Source organism: Pagrus major, chromosome 14, assembly GCF_040436345.1.
Source record: "Pagrus major chromosome 14, Pma_NU_1.0".
Taxonomy (NCBI): Eukaryota; Metazoa; Chordata; class Actinopteri; order Spariformes; family Sparidae; genus Pagrus; species Pagrus major.
This window is the reverse complement of record NC_133228.1, coordinates 9,167,375-9,186,317: the sequence shown is the minus strand read 5'-3', so window position 1 is coordinate 9,186,317 and position 18,943 is coordinate 9,167,375. Positions and strand designations below refer to the sequence as shown.

The 18,943-nt window shown below is 46.3% G+C and overlaps 16 non-coding genes across 16 annotated transcripts; all 16 read right to left on the bottom strand.

Moving 5' to 3' along the window:
• Positions 1-8,930: 8,930 nt before the first annotated feature.
• On the bottom strand, positions 8,931-9,003 carry trnak-cuu (transfer RNA lysine (anticodon CUU)). The gene has a single exon. It is a non-coding gene; the product is annotated as a tRNA-Lys (tRNA).
• An 860-nt stretch (positions 9,004-9,863) lies between these two features.
• Positions 9,864-9,936, bottom strand: trnak-cuu (transfer RNA lysine (anticodon CUU)). The gene has a single exon. It is a non-coding gene; the product is annotated as a tRNA-Lys (tRNA).
• A 385-nt stretch (positions 9,937-10,321) lies between these two features.
• On the bottom strand, positions 10,322-10,394 carry trnak-cuu (transfer RNA lysine (anticodon CUU)). The gene has a single exon. It is a non-coding gene; the product is annotated as a tRNA-Lys (tRNA).
• Positions 10,395-10,808: 414 nt separating this feature from the next.
• trnak-cuu (transfer RNA lysine (anticodon CUU)) lies at positions 10,809-10,881 on the bottom strand. The gene has a single exon. It is a non-coding gene; the product is annotated as a tRNA-Lys (tRNA).
• A 384-nt stretch (positions 10,882-11,265) lies between these two features.
• On the bottom strand, positions 11,266-11,338 carry trnak-cuu (transfer RNA lysine (anticodon CUU)). The gene has a single exon. It is a non-coding gene; the product is annotated as a tRNA-Lys (tRNA).
• A 385-nt stretch (positions 11,339-11,723) lies between these two features.
• On the bottom strand, positions 11,724-11,796 carry trnak-cuu (transfer RNA lysine (anticodon CUU)). Its single transcript has one exon. It is a non-coding gene; the product is annotated as a tRNA-Lys (tRNA).
• Positions 11,797-12,210: 414 nt separating this feature from the next.
• Positions 12,211-12,283, bottom strand: trnak-cuu (transfer RNA lysine (anticodon CUU)). The gene has a single exon. It is a non-coding gene; the product is annotated as a tRNA-Lys (tRNA).
• A 1,306-nt stretch (positions 12,284-13,589) lies between these two features.
• On the bottom strand, positions 13,590-13,662 carry trnak-cuu (transfer RNA lysine (anticodon CUU)). Its single transcript has one exon. It is a non-coding gene; the product is annotated as a tRNA-Lys (tRNA).
• Positions 13,663-14,047: 385 nt separating this feature from the next.
• trnak-cuu (transfer RNA lysine (anticodon CUU)) lies at positions 14,048-14,120 on the bottom strand. Its single transcript has one exon. It is a non-coding gene; the product is annotated as a tRNA-Lys (tRNA).
• A 414-nt stretch (positions 14,121-14,534) lies between these two features.
• On the bottom strand, positions 14,535-14,607 carry trnak-cuu (transfer RNA lysine (anticodon CUU)). Its single transcript has one exon. It is a non-coding gene; the product is annotated as a tRNA-Lys (tRNA).
• A 384-nt stretch (positions 14,608-14,991) lies between these two features.
• trnak-cuu (transfer RNA lysine (anticodon CUU)) lies at positions 14,992-15,064 on the bottom strand. The gene has a single exon. It is a non-coding gene; the product is annotated as a tRNA-Lys (tRNA).
• A 414-nt stretch (positions 15,065-15,478) lies between these two features.
• trnak-cuu (transfer RNA lysine (anticodon CUU)) lies at positions 15,479-15,551 on the bottom strand. Its single transcript has one exon. It is a non-coding gene; the product is annotated as a tRNA-Lys (tRNA).
• An 860-nt stretch (positions 15,552-16,411) lies between these two features.
• Positions 16,412-16,484, bottom strand: trnak-cuu (transfer RNA lysine (anticodon CUU)). The gene has a single exon. It is a non-coding gene; the product is annotated as a tRNA-Lys (tRNA).
• An 860-nt stretch (positions 16,485-17,344) lies between these two features.
• Positions 17,345-17,417, bottom strand: trnak-cuu (transfer RNA lysine (anticodon CUU)). Its single transcript has one exon. It is a non-coding gene; the product is annotated as a tRNA-Lys (tRNA).
• A 384-nt stretch (positions 17,418-17,801) lies between these two features.
• trnak-cuu (transfer RNA lysine (anticodon CUU)) lies at positions 17,802-17,874 on the bottom strand. The gene has a single exon. It is a non-coding gene; the product is annotated as a tRNA-Lys (tRNA).
• Positions 17,875-18,734: 860 nt separating this feature from the next.
• Positions 18,735-18,807, bottom strand: trnak-cuu (transfer RNA lysine (anticodon CUU)). The gene has a single exon. It is a non-coding gene; the product is annotated as a tRNA-Lys (tRNA).
• Positions 18,808-18,943: the final 136 nt, after the last annotated feature.

Genomic DNA, 18,943 nt, shown 5'->3' with positions numbered 1-18,943 from the left:
GTTGGCATCAGTCTATCATCTCTTGCCTGTTCCCCCCTTCCTTCCGCTATCTGCTTGGAAAACCCCATTGCTACATGCAACAACAAGTTGCAAGCTAGGTACCCACACACTGAAACTTGAGAGTTACTCTAACAGTAACCTGTTCGCTAACGGCACAAACGTAAACAAGGTAGTTGCTGTTCGCTTTCCTTTAGCAGCCAGCATGCGGTCAGTCAGAAACTGTGTCAGGTTACCCAGAGTCGACATGTGATATCTGTGTCCATCCCTCACAAATCCAACGGATGATTGAGTTGATGAAGGACAGCTTATCACAAAATATCCTCGCCCAACGTGGGGCTCGAACCCACGACCCTGAGATTAAGAGTCTCATGCTCTACCGACTCCGCTAAAGCTGGGGAACAATAGTCTGGATAGGGGGGGGAAGAAGAAGGAAAGAAGGGGGAGAAGGGGGAAGAAGAAAAATGAAGGAAAAGAGAGGAAAAATTGAGAAATTGAGAGAAATGAAGTGAACTGATAGTTATAAGTGTCTCTGCTGCCCATCAGAAGTTATTGGGCACTGTTTTCTCTCCATTATTTTGAGAAATATGACCAAACATGTCACTTAACTGGAGTATGGCAGGAAGCTGTGGACCCAAAGGTCGCCGGTTCGGTTCCCGTCTGGAACATGTTGCTACCCAAAATTGCCAAGTGTTATAAATCTATCAAATATCACTTAATAAGTGATACAAATTGGATAGGGGCTTCTTGTGAATGTCATACAACCAAATAGCAGTTAAATGTGTTGTTTGATGCTTACACAATGTCAAAATGTTATTACTGATGAAATAATAATAAACTTTATATAGCAATGTAAGAAACATTTGTAAAAATCACCACAGGTAGACACACATGTTTTGCATTTACTTTTGGCTAGAATATATTGAAAATTTCTGACCAGTGAAGACAAGTATTGCAAGTACTGCAACAATTTTTATTTTTGCAGCTTAAGTTTGCTTGACATTTTTGGTAGAAATAAGGGGAAAAGACTTATGTAGAAATGTAGCAAATTTATTACAAAAATCTCACTTTAATTCTGTGTGTGTACACACCTAAAACTATAGTACACTATAATGCAAAAAACAAATAAAATATAATAAATAAACTAAAAATAGAAGATAATAAGGCTAGGAAAGTATCAGAACAAGACTAAAATATAACAAGACATTTATTTTCTTTTAAAACTATTTACAATATGTACACACAGACAAATCTATTTTTTTTCTGCCCTTTTTCTCCGCATCTCCTCCATCCATTGCTCGACTGGCATGTTTGCTTTCTGGGGACAGTATATGTAGCCATAATACTGGCTGTGACCAGTTTCTCGATTGCGGGGCTGTTGGCACTGACTACACTTATTTTTGTCAACTGTCCGGGTGTAAGTCCTGCGGGCAGGTGGTGGGGAGAGAAGCGGGACAGAAGGAGCGATCTGTTGGGCTCCAGGTGCTTGTGGGATCATTACTATAAGTGGAGCGATGACAGGGCTGGGGTTCGGGACAATAGGGAAAGTGGCAGATGTAGGTGGAGGTGCCGGCTGAGGGAACAACTGCCTCTGAGCTGCAGACTTCCTCTTGACCACTGCCTGTCCTGCTGTACTCCGGGGCAAGTGGTACTGATGCTGGGGTCCAGGGCGTGGGGGTGCAGCTGTGGGGCGCACCTGTACAGGTGGGAGAGGCGCAGGAGCAACTGGAATAGAGGCAGGCAAGTTGACCCCTTGGAGCAGAATACTACTGTCCTGCCTCTTCAGTCTCTTGTTGTGCCACTGAACCAGCGTTGTTTGATTTATCTCAAACAACTGCAGAGTAGTGCTCTGCATCACTGTGGCATTACCCAGGACCAGCTGCCTGATCTTCCCATAGTCAGTGACAATCAGAGTCCATCTTGTCAGTGCGTAACTGCCCTGTTTTTTGGGGCTCTTGTGAACGCTACACAGCTTGACACAGATGGACTCTACTAGCCGACTACAGCCTGGCCACTGGGCAGGGGATCCTGAAGACGCCAAGGAGCAACGCGTCATGCTCTCCACACCTGGTGTAAATTCAGGTCTCTTTTTTGAGCACCTGAAGCGTCCTGTGGTCAGACGCACCTGGTGCCGCGCAGCATACACCACCCTTTGCTGGTCATATGTCAGGAGGTTCTGCCAAAGGGCGACAATTGTACTGGCCTGCTGGTTGCTAAGTGTTTGGCCAGTTACAGTCCGAAGCCCCACCAAGTACTCTGCCAGGCTATCCACTCGGTCCATCCCTGGAACACCGTGCTCATCAACAGCCTGCTGGAGAATAAAGTACATCAAAATCAATATCACAGGCAGAAAAGTAACACGTCTGTCACTGTCTAACTAGTCACGAAATGACTTACCAGCTGTTGCTCAGGTGCTGCTCGGGTCATGGCAGGTGCCCCAGAGGGAGCAGCGGTTTGAGTGGACAGAGTGTTTGGTGGGATGGTGATGTAGGGAGGAGCAGCGGCTGTGCTGGGGGCAGCAGATGGGCCAGAGGACGTGGTGTGCTCATACAATATCTGTTAAATGTATAAAATAATCATCAAAATAATACAATGACAAGCAAAACAATAAGACCACTGACACCTTTTTGACACAACATTTCACAAAAAGACTTACTAGCTGTTGCTCAGGTGCTGCTGGGGTTTGTGACCCTGCAGTAGCTGTAGCAGCAGACCAAGTGGTTGTGAGGGTGGTGGGGAGAGGAGGGACAGAGGCTGAGCTGGTGGCTGAGGACCTTTTGGTCAGCAAAGTGAGAGCCTGAAACAATCGATACAATTGAAATAAAAATTCACACTACACCACAAGTAAAACAGATGATATGTCACATAAAAAAACACGTACCAGCTGCTGTTGAGGTGCCGCAAAGGTGATGGGTTGCGCAGGACCAGCAGAGGCCTGCAGAGGGGTGGGAGGAATGTGGGCTGAGCTGGTGGTGACAGATGAGGGGTCAGAGGACAGGGCCAGTACTTCAACTGTTGGGTCAAAGCCAGTGTCTTCAAAGCCCTCATCTTGCAGCTCTTCCTCGGTGCCGACATCCTCCAGCATCTGATTGGTCTCCTCTGAGTCAGCATGTGCATTCTGTAAGGCCTGTCCCGTCTGGCGGAATAGGTAATCTACACCTATTAGCTCCCCTGGGACAGACAAGACAATAACAGAAAGAGGAAAATTGGCTCTCACAAAATTCATAAAAAAGATTGTTATATTTTAATGGATATAACAAATAGCTTCATCGTGATGGAAAGCTAAAACTAACCAGTGTAAACAGCAGGTGGCTGAAAAGAGGGGACAAGCTTCCTTCCGAGCACCTTGACACTGAGTGTGTTCACACAGTGAGTAAGGTCTCCTGAGTAGCTGAGCAGGGAGGGAGGCTTGACTGGCAGGGATGCAGCTTCACGGTCCTGGTTCCATCTGTTGAGACCTTCCAGGAGGTACAGCTGGAAATTCAAGCTGTTGGCACTCGTTCCTTAAGGTAGTACAAATGTGAGCACAACTGCATGTTAATTTGTTGTGTTTGGTCATTTGAAAACATTAATTGTGTCACTGTTTCTAAGATACTGGTAATGAAAACAATCAAGTAAAATGTTAAACTGTAAATATTTGATGAATAATGATTCATACTAACCTGGAATGAACCTGTTCACATGTAGGTGAAATGACTCAAGCGATGTGGACCCCCTTGCACATCTGTAGTTGGGCAGGACAATGCCTGCCTTGGTGGTGGTGCCAGTCTGCCTATAGAGCAGCACACCTGGTTCATCCTGTATGCACTTAACATGCCTCTGCTGGATTTGCCAGATGTGCTGCATCCTCTCCTGGTCCAAAAGAGGGACACCAAGGAAGTCTCTGCCCTTGACCCCGATCAACTCGTTAAGGAGTTGCTCTATCATGACGATGGTCTGCCTCTCTCCTCTCGTCTGCCTTCTACAGTGCAGGGCCAGTTCCTCCTTGGTGATCTGCTGGTCCACTATACTGTCTGTGATGCCAGGGACACCTTCCTGTCTCAGCTGCTCCCGCTTGGCTTGGCGCAGCAAGGCAACATCTCCTCTGTCCCACTCAAAAATGCAGCTTGACAGTTTCGCCATGAAGATAGGGTACAAAGGATGTGCATCCTTTGTACACCCAGATGCCAGTCGCCGCATGAAGTGGTATATGTCAAGCTTGACAACCAGGTCTGGCCACCCACCAAATCTTTCCTTCAACTTGGTCTCTCCTCTGCCCTCCCGACAACAGTCACAGTCTACATAGAGTAGCTGAGGAGGAGCCACACCAGCATTTCTGTACCTGGAGATGAGGTCTGTTGCCATGATGTCCAAGCCAGAACCCTCCTGAGCAGTCAGGACACTGATAAGGATTTGACCCCTCTCGTTGCTCACGGTTGTAAGCCACAAGGCGGTCCCCTTGGCAATGCCTGACAGCTTCTTGGTGATCTGTAATGAAACAGAAAAGACAGTGAACGATTAAATAAATTGTTGAATTTATACGTGAGCGCTAGTATAATAGTACTATGTTTCTTTTTTAAAATTGTATGTAGGCCTACTGCTAATGTTGTATTTTAGACTACTTTTGTTTATATTGTAGTAATTTACGGTGTTAACAGTCAAAAACATTTACCTTCTTTGTAGAGTCCATTTTCAGGATACTGCCAAAAATTGATGTAATGCTGGCTTTGATGTGGTCCAGCCTGCTGAGGATGTCTCGTCCGTAAACAGCCAGCATCCACCTGTGTGAGGGAATATCCACTGGCTCAGGTGGTTCCTGGAACTTGACAGGGAGCAGGCTTGGCCGGGCCGCAAAGTCCGAGCATGCCCCAAGGTACCGGCAGAGGCGCTTAAGCCACTCCTCGCTGTGGTTTTCCCTCAGCTGTCTGACCAAGCGGGTGGGACTGTTACCGAGCGCCCTCTCCCTCAGAAAGCGAATCACCCGCATATCACAAGCGTATCTGTATTAAGCAAAGGGAAAGAGACAGAAAGAGACACATATTAAAACTGTTAAAATAATTCTGCGTTAATTTAGAACTGGAACCAATTCACAAAAACCAATTCATCTGTTGTGTGTTCAATGACAAACATCTGTGACCTAAGCTGAATTATCTCAGTATACTCACTTTCGAGTCAGGATCAGTCTGAACTCCAGCCGGTGTGCCAAATCCAGCTGGTCCAAGACAGTCTTGCTGGTGGAAAGGTACGTTGTTTTGCAACCAACTGAACTGCACCAGAGAGTCTCTGTTATCATCAGGTAATACCTGTCGACATCCAGAACGTGGCGGGCTCTCTTGTGGGCTCCATAGCTTGTGAGCTGCTTTCCACACACAGGACAGCTCAGGCTGACCTTCCATAGGTGGTATGGCATCCACAAGAGAAGGCGGTGAGCGAAGAAGCGCTCTGGATTGGGGACCTGATGGTAAATGAGGGCTGGCTCTGGTGGATCATACCACAGTCTGAGGTCAGTGCGCAGCCGCTGGTTCTTCCAGAGAGCTGCTGAGATCCATTTCTGATCTTGAACTGGTATGGTCTTGATCAGCTTTGTGGGCAGCCAGCCAGGCTCTGACCCAGGAGCAGTCTCCACATTTTCAGCCAGTGGCAGAGTATCAGGTGCAGGCTGGGCTGAAGGACCAGCCACAGATGGAGCAGCAGAGGAGACACCAGCAGAGGTAGATGCAGAGGTCACAGGGGCGAGAGGAGCAGAGGAGGTACCAGAGGAGATACAGGAGGAGGCGGCAGATGACACTTCCTAATTTATCATTTTAAAAAGTACATATATAGATATGATTACAATCCACCCATGAAGAATACTTGTTTTGAGTGTAGTAAAATGTCAATGTGAAGAAAACAACTTAATTTAGTTTCTTACAGCTCTGGCAGTGGCTGGTGGAATGGAGGAGGTTGAGGCAGTTGAAGGCACAGGAGAGGGAGGAAGTGAAAGAGGAGAGACAGTCTGAATGAACATCCTGCGGGAAGGGGAAGGCGTCCTTCTTGCCATCGCACTTGTGATAGTGCTGGATGGCTCAGATGTTCTACTGACGGGCTGAGAGAATAAGAGCACAGTTTACAACATTATAATAAAACAATTTATCATTATTAGGTATTATAGTAATATGACCAGATTGCATATATTGCAAATTCAAATTCAAGCTGTGTCACTCTCCTTACATTACCTGAGTTGCATGCTTCCCAGCCAAACTCAGGTTTGGCTTTAAAGCGGCACCATGAGAGCCACCAAACCGTGGCTTTGTAAACTGACAAAAAGAAAAAGGTAACCTTAAGTGGAGCCCTGTACATTTTAATATAGTTGAATATATTAATAATATAAATATCAGCATAAGTAAATCCTCATTACTTACCGATGACAAAGTCAAAATGGGCTTTTGAGGTATCTGCCCAGGCTTTACGGCGGGTGAAAAGGAAGATGCTGATGCAGATGAGGGTCCTGGTTGTGGTGTCCCCGAAGATGACACAGGGACAGAGCTGGAAGGCTAGAGGTTCACGGACAAGAAAGTGAAATTTTAATAATACAGAATGCAACACCAACACCTCATAATTGTATGAGAGACCTCTGGTACCTTGTTTGTATGGAAACCGCAGTTACAGGTCCGTGTCCCTCCAAACAGAGACATTTGTCCCCTCTGCTGCATCGGACATTTCTCAATCTGTAATATTGTTTGACAGTGAATCATAAGAATGTGTCTCCTTTTAATATGACATAGCTTTGTGTTTGATGATAGTGCTCACATATCACTTTGTCCAAGTTTACCTTCAGATACAGCTCATGCCACTTTTTCTGGCGTGGTGCCGGCCTGTTTCCTGCCTCAGAGGGCCAGACCCCCGAGGCAGCGAACCTACGCAGGCGGGACATCCACTCATAATCGGCCATTGATCTGTGCTTCTTCTGTTTGGAAGCCATCTGCCATTAATAGAGAAAGAAAAGTGTTTATACCAAACCAACTAAGGTTTATAATAATTCAGTTCATTACACAATATAACCAAATCAATGTGCACAGTTATGTACACTATTATAGTACACCAATATATTTGTATTATATTACACTATTATAAGAACACCTGCATACAAAGAAGCAAATTCTAACACATTTCAGCTCAGTGTATAATGAAGTAGTAAGCCATAAGTGCGTGTTACATACAGTCACACACAGTTTATAATCAATTAGTTAAACATATTCAAGTTAAGTCTTGATTCGCAACAGGTGCAACACCCGAATACAAGACAAATCTCATTCATAATATATACTGAATATGCTCTAACATTATACTGATGTTAAACTGTACTGTTAGCATAATTGAGGTACCGCAGTACAGTAACAACGTTATGATTATATATATTGTTCTCGGAGAAAAACGAAATATGCAAACTCATCTTAACTCTTTATGCTTTAAAACTGGCGCAAAAAAGAGGCGGTATAATAATTTAAGCTAATTTAGTTTATGACCGGTATAACGCGATAGTCAATGAGAGCAATGTTATCTTTATCAACAGACACTGGTCAGCAATGCTAGTGATCCATATTGATATAAACATGTAGAAACAATGTCAAACTGTAAATTATAGATGAAACCCGCTTTTTTTTAAAAAAACAAAAAAACAAAACCTAATGTTAACGTCGACCACGGCGACGTCAAAATCGTTTCTCTGTTTATTTGTTTCTCTTTGTAATACATACGTAATACTTATCGGGCTAGCTAGTTGACTAAATACACTAATATAAGCAGTATACTTACTTTTTTGTTGTTAATTGAGGATGAAGTACAACTCTTCTTAACTTCTCCGGAGAAATTAAGCCGGCCGGCTCGCTCGGGAAAAAAAGGAGAGGGGAAAAAAAGACTTTCTGCGGCTGCGCGAACCAAATTTTGGAAAAGGGCCATCGTGATTGGCTGTCAGCAAAGATGGAAATGGCGAGCCCCGATTGGTCGGCCGTCCGAATTTTGGAAATGGGCCGCAGCGATTGGCCACAGCAAAGATGGAGAAAGATGGAAATGAGGAGAGGGGATTGGACGAGATCATACAGTCTCTCGGTCCCCCGCTACCGCTAGCCGGGCCACGTAAGGTTGAGAAAAAGGGTCAAATTTCGAGGCTACAGTAACTGTCCTGGTCAAAAGGCTAGACTCGGTTAACTTAACAGATGTACACTGTTGGCATCAGTCTATTATTCATCGCCTGTTCCACCCTTCCTTCCGCTATCTGCTTGGAAAACCACAAGTTGCAAGCTAGGTACCCACACACTGAACAGTAACCTGCTCACTAACAGCACAAACGTAAACAAGGTAGTTGCTGTTTGCTTTCCTTTAGCAGCCAGCATGCGGTGAGTCAGAAACTGCGTCAGGTTACCCAGAGTCAAGACGCGACATCTGTGTCCATCCCTCACAAATCCAACGGATGATTGGACAGCTTATCACAAAACATCCTCGCCAACGTGGAGCTCGAAGCCAAGACCATGAGATTAAGAGTCTCATGCTATACCAACTGAGCTAGCCGGGCTACGTAATGAGGAGAAAAAGGGTCAAATTTCGAGGCTACAGTAACTGTCATGGTCAAAAGGCTAGACTCGGTTAACTGAAAGAATGTATAAGTCTATCATTTGTCGCCTGTTGCCTCCTTCCTTCCGCTATCTGCTTGGAAAACCCCATTGCTACATGAAACAACAAGTTGCAAGCTAGCTACCCACACGCTGAAACTTGCGAGTTACTCTAACAGTAAGCTGTTCGCTAACAGCACAAACGTAAACAAGGTAGTTGCTGTTCGCTTTCCTTTAGCAGCCAGCATGCGGTGAGTCAGAAACTGCGTCAGGTTACCCAGAGTCGACATGTGATATCTGTGTCCATCCCTCACAAATCCAACGGATGATTGAGTTGATGAAGGACAGCTTATCACAAAACATCCTCGCCCAACGTGGGGCTCGAACCCACGACCCTGAGATTAAGAGTCTCATGCTCTACCGACTGAGCTAGCCGGGCCACGTAAGGTTGAGAAAAAGGGTCAAATTTCGAGGCTAAAGTAACTGTCCTGGTCAAAAGGCTAGACTCGGTTAACTTAACAGATGTACACTGTTGGCATCAGTCTATTATTCATCGCCTGTTCCACCCTTCCTTCCGCTATCTGCTTGGAAAACCCCATTGCTACATGCAACAACAAGTTGCAAGCGAGCTACCCACACACTGAACAGTAACCTGCTCGCTAACAGCACAAACGTAAACAAGGTGGTTGCTGTTTGCTTTCCTTTAGCAGCCAGCATGCGGTGAGTCAGAAACTGCGTCAGGTTACCCAGAGTCAAGACGCGACATCTGTGTCCATCCCTCACAAATCCAATGGATGATTGAACAGCTTATCACAAAACATCCTCGCCAACGTGGAGCTCGAAGCCAAGACCATGAGATTAAGAGTCTCATGCTATACCAACTGAGCTAGCCGGGCTACGTAATGAGGAGAAAAAGGATCAAATTTCGAGGCTACAGTAACTGTCATGGTCAAAAGGCTAGACTCGGTTAACTGAAAGAATGAATAAGTCTATCATTTGTCGCCTGTTGCCCCCTTCCTTACGCTATCTGCTTGGAAAACCCCATTGCTACATGAAACAACAAGTTGCAAGCTAGCTACCCACACGCTGAAACTTGCGAGTTACTCTAACAGTAAGCTGTTCGCTAACAGCACAAACGTAAACAAGGTAGTTGCTGTTCGCTTTCCTTTAGCAGCCAGCATGCGGTGAGTCAGAAACTGCGTCAAGTTACCCAGAGTCGACATGTGATATCTGTGTCCATCCCTCACAAATCCAACGGATGATTGAGTTGATGAAGGACAGCTTATCACAAAACATCCTCGCCCAACGTGGGGCTCGAACCCACGACCCTGAGATTAAGAGTCTCATGCTCTACCGACTGAGCTAGCCGGGCTACGTAAGGTTGGGAAAAAGGGTCAAATTTCGAGGCTAAAGTAACAATCATGGACAAAAGGCTAGACTCGGTTGACTTAACGGATGTACACTGTTGGCATCAGTCTATCATTTGTCGCCTGTTCCCCTCTTCCTTCCGCTATCTGCTTGGAAAACCCCATTGCTACATGCAACAACAAGTTGCAAGCGAGCTACCCACACTCTGAACAGTAACCTGTTCGCTAACGGCACTAACGTAAACAAGGTAGTTGCTGTTTGCTTTCCTTTAGCAGCCAACATGCGATGAGTCAGGTTACCAAGAGTAGACCTGTGATATCTGTGTCCATCCTTCATAAATCCAACAGATGATTGAGTTGATGAATGGACAGCTTATCACAAAATATCCTCGCCCAACGTGGGGCTCGAACCCACGACCCTGAGATTAAGAGTCTCATGCTCTACCGACTGAACTAGCCGGGCTATGTAAGGTTAAAAAAAAGGGTCAAATTTCGAGGCTAAAGTAACTATCATGGACAAAAGGCTAGACTCGGTTGACTTAACGGATGTACACTGTTGGCATCAGTCTATCATTTCTTGCCTGTTCCCCCCTTCCTTCCGCTATCTGCTTGGAAAACCCCATTGCTACATGAAACAACAAGTTGCAAGCTAGCTACCCACACGCTGAAACTTGTGAGTTACTCTAACAGTAAGCTGTTCGCTAACAGCACAAACGTAAACAAGGTAGTTGCTGTTCGCTTTCCTTCAGCAGCCAGCATGCGGTGAGTCAGAAACTGCGTCAGGTTACCCAGAGTCGACATGTGATATCTGTGTCCATCCCTCACAAATCCAACGGATGATTGAGTTGATGAAGGACAGCTTATCACAAAACATCCTCGCCCAACGTGGGGCTCGAACCCACGACCCTGAGATTAAGAGTCTCATGCTCTACCGACTGAGCTAGCCGGGCCACGTAAGATTGAGAAAAAGGGTCAAATTTCGAGGCTAAAGTAACTGTCCTGGTCAAAATGCTAGACTCGGTTAACTTAACAGATGTACACTGTTGGCATCAGTCTATTATTCATCGCCTGTTCCACCCTTCCTTCCGCTATCTGCTTGGAAAACCCCATTGCTACATGCAACAACAAGTTGCAAGCGAGCTACCCACACTCTGAACAGTAACCTGTTCGCTAACGGCACAAACGTAAACAAGGTAGTTGCTGTTTGCTTTCCTTTAGCAGCCAGCATGCGATGAGTCAGGTTACCCAGAGTCGACATGTGATATCTGTGTCCATCCCTCACAAATCCAACGGATGATTGAGTTGATGAAGGACAGCTTATCACAAAACATCCTCGCCCAACGTGGGGCTCGAACCCACGACCCTGAGATTAAGAGTCTCATGCTCTACCGACTGAGCTAGCCGGGCCACGTAAGGTTGGGAAAAAGGGTCAAATTTCGAGGCTAAAGTAACAATCATGGACAAAAGGCTAGACTCGGTTGACTTAACGGATGTACACTGTTGGCATCAGTCTATCATTTGTCGCCTGTTCCCCTGTTCCTTCCGCTATCTGCTTGGAAAACCCCATTGCTACATGCAACAACAAGTTGCAAGCTAGCTACCCACATTCTGAACAGTAACCTGTTCGCTAACAGCACAAACGTAAACAAGGTAGTTGCTGTTTGCTTTCCTTTAGCAGCCAGCATGCGATGAGTCAGGTTACCAAGAGTAGACCTGTGATATCTGTGTCCATCCTTCATAAATCCAACGGATGATTGAGTTGATGAATGGACAGCTTATCACAAAATATCCTCGCCCAACGTGGAGCTCGAACCCACGACCCTGAGATTAAGAGTCTCATGCTCTACCGACTGAACTAGCCGGGCTATGTAAGGTTAAAAAAAAGGGTCAAATTTCGAGGCTAAAGTAACTATCATGGACAAAAGGCTAGACTCGGTTGACTTAACGGATGTACACTGTTGGCATCAGTCTATCATCTCTTGCCTGTTCCCCCCTTCCTTCCGCTATCTGCTTGGAAAACCCCATTGCTACATGCAACAACAAGTTGCAAGCTAGGTACCCACACACTGAAACTTGAGAGTTACTCTAACAGTAACCTGTTCGCTAACGGCACAAACGTAAACAAGGTAGTTGCTGTTCGCTTTCCTTTAGCAGCCAGCATGCGGTCAGTCAGAAACTGTGTCAGGTTACCCAGAGTCGACATGTGATATCTGTGTCCATCCCTCACAAATCCAACGGATGATTGAGTTGATGAAGGACAGCTTATCACAAAATATCCTCGCCCAACGTGGGGCTCGAACCCACGACCCTGAGATTAAGAGTCTCATGCTCTACCGACTGAGCTAGCCGGGCCACGTAAGGTTGAGAAAAAGGGTCAAATTTCGAGGCTACAGTAACTGTCCTGGTCAAAAGGCTAGACTCGGTTAACTTAACAGATGTACACTGTTGGCATCAGTCTATTATTCATCGCCTGTTCCACCCTTCCTTCCGCTATCTGCTTGGAAAACCCCATTGCTACATGCAACAACAAGTTGCAAGCTAGGTACCCACACACTGAACAGTAACCTGCTCACTAACAGCACAAACGTAAACAAGGTAGTTGCTGTTTGCTTTCCTTTAGCAGCCAGCATGCGGTGAGTCAGAAACTGCGTCAGGTTACCCAGAGTCAAGACGCGACATCTGTGTCCATCCCTCACAAATCCAACGGATGATTGGACAGCTTATCACAAAACATCCTCGCCAACGTGGAGCTCGAAGCCAAGACCATGAGATTAAGAGTCTCATGCTATACCAACTGAGCTAGCCGGGCTACGTAATGAGGAGAAAAAGGGTCAAATTTCGAGGCTACAGTAACTGTCATGGTCAAAAGGCTAGACTCGGTTAACTGAAAGAATGTATAAGTCTATCATTTGTCGCCTGTTGCCTCCTTCCTTCCGCTATCTGCTTGGAAAACCCCATTGCTACATGCAACAACAAGTTGCAAGCGAGCTACCCACACACTGAACAGTAACCTGCTCGCTAACAGCACAAACGTAAACAAGGTGGTTGCTGTTTGCTTTCCTTTAGCAGCCAGCATGCGGTGAGTCAGAAACTGCGTCAGGTTACCCAGAGTCAAGACGCGACATCTGTGTCCATCCCTCACAAATCCAACGGATGATTGGACAGCTTATCACAAAACATCCTCGCCAACGTGGAGCTCGAAGCCAAGACCATGAGATTAAGAGTCTCATGCTATACCAACTGAGCTAGCCGGGCTACGTAATGAGGAGAAAAAGGGTCAAATTTCGAGGCTACAGTAACTGTCATGGTCAAAAGGCTAGACTCGGTTAACTGAAAGAATGAATAAGTCTATCATTTGTCGCCTGTTGCCCCCTTCCTTACGCTATCTGCTTGGAAAACCCCATTGCTACATGAAACAACAAGTTGCAAGCTAGCTACCCACACGCTGAAACTTGCGAGTTACTCTAACAGTAAGCTGTTCGCTAACAGCACAAACGTAAACAAGGTAGTTGCTGTTCGCTTTCCTTTAGCAGCCAGCATGCGGTGAGTCAGAAACTGCGTCAAGTTACCCAGAGTCGACATGTGATATCTGTGTCCATCCCTCACAAATCCAACGGATGATTGAGTTGATGAAGGACAGCTTATCACAAAACATCCTCGCCCAACGTGGGGCTCGAACCCACGACCCTGAGATTAAGAGTCTCATGCTCTACCGACTGAGCTAGCCGGGCTACGTAAGGTTGGGAAAAAGGGTCAAATTTCGAGGCTAAAGTAACAATCATGGACAAAAGGCTAGACTCGGTTGACTTAACGGATGTACACTGTTGGCATCAGTCTATCATTTGTCGCCTGTTCCCCTCTTCCTTCCGCTATCTGCTTGGAAAACCCCATTGCTACATGCAACAACAAGTTGCAAGCGAGCTACCCACACTCTGAACAGTAACCTGTTCGCTAACGGCACTAACGTAAACAAGGTAGTTGCTGTTTGCTTTCCTTTAGCAGCCAACATGCGATGAGTCAGGTTACCAAGAGTAGACCTGTGATATCTGTGTCCATCCTTCATAAATCCAACAGATGATTGAGTTGATGAATGGACAGCTTATCACAAAATATCCTCGCCCAACGTGGGGCTCGAACCCACGACCCTGAGATTAAGAGTCTCATGCTCTACCGACTGAACTAGCCGGGCTATGTAAGGTTAAAAAAAAGGGTCAAATTTCGAGGCTAAAGTAACTATCATGGACAAAAGGCTAGACTCGGTTGACTTAACGGATGTACACTGTTGGCATCAGTCTATCATTTCTTGCCTGTTCCCCCCTTCCTTCCGCTATCTGCTTGGAAAACCCCATTGCTACATGAAACAACAAGTTGCAAGCTAGCTACCCACACGCTGAAACTTGTGAGTTACTCTAACAGTAAGCTGTTCGCTAACAGCACAAACGTAAACAAGGTAGTTGCTGTTCGCTTTCCTTCAGCAGCCAGCATGCGGTGAGTCAGAAACTGCGTCAGGTTACCCAGAGTCGACATGTGATATCTGTGTCCATCCCTCACAAATCCAACGGATGATTGAGTTGATGAAGGACAGCTTATCACAAAACATCCTCGCCCAACGTGGGGCTCGAACCCACGACCCTGAGATTAAGAGTCTCATGCTCTACCGACTGAGCTAGCCGGGCCACGTAAGATTGAGAAAAAGGGTCAAATTTCGAGGCTAAAGTAACTGTCCTGGTCAAAATGCTAGACTCGGTTAACTTAACAGATGTACACTGTTGGCATCAGTCTATTATTCATCGCCTGTTCCACCCTTCCTTCCGCTATCTGCTTGGAAAACCCCATTGCTACATGCAACAACAAGTTGCAAGCGAGCTACCCACACTCTGAACAGTAACCTGTTCGCTAACGGCACAAACGTAAACAAGGTAGTTGCTGTTTGCTTTCCTTTAGCAGCCAGCATGCGATGAGTCAGGTTACCCAGAGTCGACATGTGATATCTGTGTCCATCCCTCACAAATCCAACGGATGATTGAGTTGATGAAGGACAGCTTATCACAAAACATCCTCGCCCAACGTGGGGCTCGAACCCACGACCCTGAGATTAAGAGTCTCATGCTCTACCGACTGAACTAGCCGGGCTACGTAAGGTTGGGAAAAAGGGTCAAATTTCGAGGCTAAAGTAACTATCATGGACAAAAGGCTAGACTCGGTTGACTTAACGGATGTACACTGTTGGCATCAGTCTATCATTTCTTGCCTGTTCCCCCCTTCCTTCCGCTATCTGCTTGGAAAACCCCATTGCTACATGAAACAACAAGTTGCAAGCTAGCTACCCACATGCTGAAACTTGTGAGTTACTCTAACAGTAACCTGTTCGCTAACAGCACAAACGTAAACAAGGTAGTTGCTGTTCGCTTTCCTTTAGCAGCCAGCATGCGGTGAGTCAGAAACTGCGTCAGGTTACCCAGAGTCGACATGTGATATCTGTGTCCATCCCTCACAAATCCAACGGATGATTGAGTTGATGAAGGACAGCTTATCACAAAACATCCTCGCCCAACGTGGGGCTCGAACCCACGACCCTGAGATTAAGAGTCTCATGCTCTACCGACTGAGCTAGCCGGGCCACGTAAGGTTAAGAAAAAGGGTCAAATTTCGAGGCTACAGTAACTGTCCTGGTCAAAAGGCTAGACTCGGTTAACTTAACAGATGTACACTGTTGGCATCAGTCTATTATTCATCGCCTGTTCCACCCTTCCTTCCGCTATCTGCTTGGAAAACCCCATTGCTACATGCAACAACAAGTTGCAAGCTAGGTACCCACACACTGAACAGTAACCTGTTTGCTAATGGCACAAATGTAAACAAGGTGGTTGCTGTTCCCTTTCCTTTAGCAGCCAGCATGCAGTGAGTCAGAAACTGCGTCAGGTTACCCAGAGTCAAGACGCGACATCTGTGTCCATCCCTCACAAATCCAACGGATGATTGGACAGCTTATCACAAAACATCCTCGCCAACGTGGAGCTCGAAGCCAAGACCATGAGATTAAGAGTCTCATGCTATACCAACTGAGCTAGCCGGGCTACGTAATGAGGAGAAAAAGGGTCAAATTTCGAGGCTACAGTAACTGTCATGGTCAAAAGGCTAGACTCGGTTAACTGAAAGAATGAATAAGTCTATCATTTGTCGCCTGTTGCCCCCTTCCTTACGCTATCTGCTTGGAAAACCCCATTGCTACATGAAACAACAAGTTGCAAGCTAGCTACCCACACGCTGAAACTTGCGAGTTACTCTAACAGTAAGCTGTTCGCTAACAGCACAAACGTAAACAAGGTAGTTGCTGTTCGCTTTCCTTTAGCAGCCAGCATGCGGTGAGTCAGAAACTGCGTCAGGTTACCCAGAGTCGACATGTGATATCTGTGTCCATCCCTCACAAATCCAACGGATGATTGAGTTGATGAAGGACAGCTTATCACAAAACATCCTCGCCCAACGTGGGGCTCGAACCCACGACCCTGAGATTAAGAGTCTCATGCTCTACCGACTGAGCTAGCCGGGCCACGTAAGGTTGAGAAAAAGGGTCATATTTCGAGGCTAAAGTAACTGTCCTGGTCAAAAGGCTAGACTCGGTTAACTTAACAGATGTACACTGTTGGCATCAGTCTATTATTCATCGCCTGTTCCACCCTTCCTTCCGCTATCTGCTTGGAAAACCCCATTGCTACATGCAACAACAAGTTGCAAGCGAGCTACCCACACAAGGAACAGTAACCTGCTCGCTAACAGCACAAACGTAAACAAGGTAGTTGCTGTTTGCTTTCCTTTAGCAGCCAGCATGCGGTGAGTCAGAAACTGCGTCAGGTTACCCAGAGTCAAGACGCGACATCTGTGTCCATCCCTCACAAATCCAACGGATGATTGGACAGCTTATCACAAAACATCCTCGCCAACGTGGAGCTCGAAGCCAAGACCATGAGATTAAGAGTCTCATGCTATACCAACTGAGCTAGCCGGGCTACGTAATGAGGAGAAAAAGGGTCAAATTTCGAGGCTACAGTAACTGTCATGGTCAAAAGGCTAGACTCGGTTAACTGAAAGAATGTATAAGTCTATCATTTGTCGCCTGTTGCCTCCTTCCTTACGCTATCTGCTTGGAAAACCCCATTGCTACATGAAACAACAAGTTGCAAGCTAGCTACCCACACGCTGAAACTTGCGAGTTACTCTAACAGTAAGCTGTTCGCTAACAGCACAAACGTAAACAAGGTAGTTGCTGTTCGCTTTCCTTTAGCAGCCAGCATGCGGTGAGTCAGAAACTGCGTCAGGTTACCCAGAGTCGACATGTGATATCTGTGTCCATCCCTCACAAATCCAACGGATGATTGAGTTGATGAAGGACAGCTTATCACAAAACATCCTCGCCCAACGTGGGGCTCGAACCCACGACCCTGAGATTAAGAGTCTCATGCTCTACCGACAGAGCTAGCCAGGCCACGTAAGGTTGAGAAAAAGGGTCAAATTTCGAGGCTAAAGTAACTGTCCTGGTCAAAAGGCTAGACTCGGTTAACTTAACAGATGTACACTGTTGGCATCAGTCTATTATTCATCGCCTGTTCCACCCTTCCTTCCGCTATCTGCTTGGAAAACCCCATTGCTACATGCAACAACAAGTTGCAAGCGAGCTACCCACACTCTGAACAGTAACCTGTTCGCTAACGGCACAAACGTAAACAAGGTAGTTGCTGTTTGCTTTCCTTTAGCAGCCAGCATGCGATGAGTCAGGTTACCCAGAGTCGACATGTGATATCTGTGTCCATCCCTCACAAATCCAACGGATGATTGAGTTGATGAAGGACAGTTTATCACAAAACATCCTCGCCCAACGTGGGGCTCGAACCCACGACCCTGAGATTAAGAGTCTCATGCTCTACCGACTGAGCTAGCCGGGCCACGTAAGGTTGAGAAAAAGGGTCAAATTTCGAGGCTAAAGTAACTGTCCTGGTCAAAAGGCTAGACTCGGTTAACTTAACAGATGTACACTGTTGGCATCAGTCTATTATTCATCGCCTGTTCCACCCTTCCTTCCGCTATCTGCTTGGAAAACCCCATTGCTACATGCAACAACAAGTTGCAAGCGAGCTACCCACACTCTGAACAGTAACCTGCTCGCTAACAGCACAAACGTAAACAAGGTGGTTGCTGTTTGCTTTCCTTTAGCAGCCAGCATGCGGTGAGTCAGAAACTGCGTCAGGTTACCCAGAGTCAAGACGCGACATCTGTGTCCATCCCTCACAAATCCAATGGATGATTGAACAGCTTATCACAAAACATCCTCGCCAACGTGGAGCTCGAAGCCAAGACCATGAGATTAAGAGTCTCATGCTATACCAACTGAGCTAGCCGGGCTACGTAATGAGGAGAAAAAGGATCAAATTTCGAGGCTACAGTAACTGTCATGGTCAAAAGGCTAGACTCGGTTAACTGAAAGAATGAATAAGTCTATCATTTGTCGCCTGTTGCCCCCTTCCTTACGCTATCTGCTTGGAAAACCCCATTGCTACATGAAACAACAAGTTGCAAGCTAGCTACCCACACGCTGAAACTTGCGAGTTACTCTAACAGTAAGCTGTTCGCTAACAGCACAAACGTAAACAAGGTAGTTGCTGTTCGCTTTCCTTTAGCAGCCAGCATGCGGTGAGTCAGAAACTGCGTCAAGTTACCCAGAGTCGACATGTGATATCTGTGTCCATCCCTCACAAATCCAACGGATGATTGAGTTGATGAAGGACAGCTTATCACAAAACATCCTCGCCCAACGTGGGGCTCGAACCCACGACCCTGAGATTAAGAGTCTCATGCTCTACCGACTGAGCTAGCCGGGCTACGTAAGGTTGGGAAAAAGGGTCAAATTTCGAGGCTAAAGTAACAATCATGGACAAAAGGCTAGACTCGGTTGACTTAACGGATGTACACTGTTGGCATCAGTCTATCATTTGTCGCCTGTTCCCCTCTTCCTTC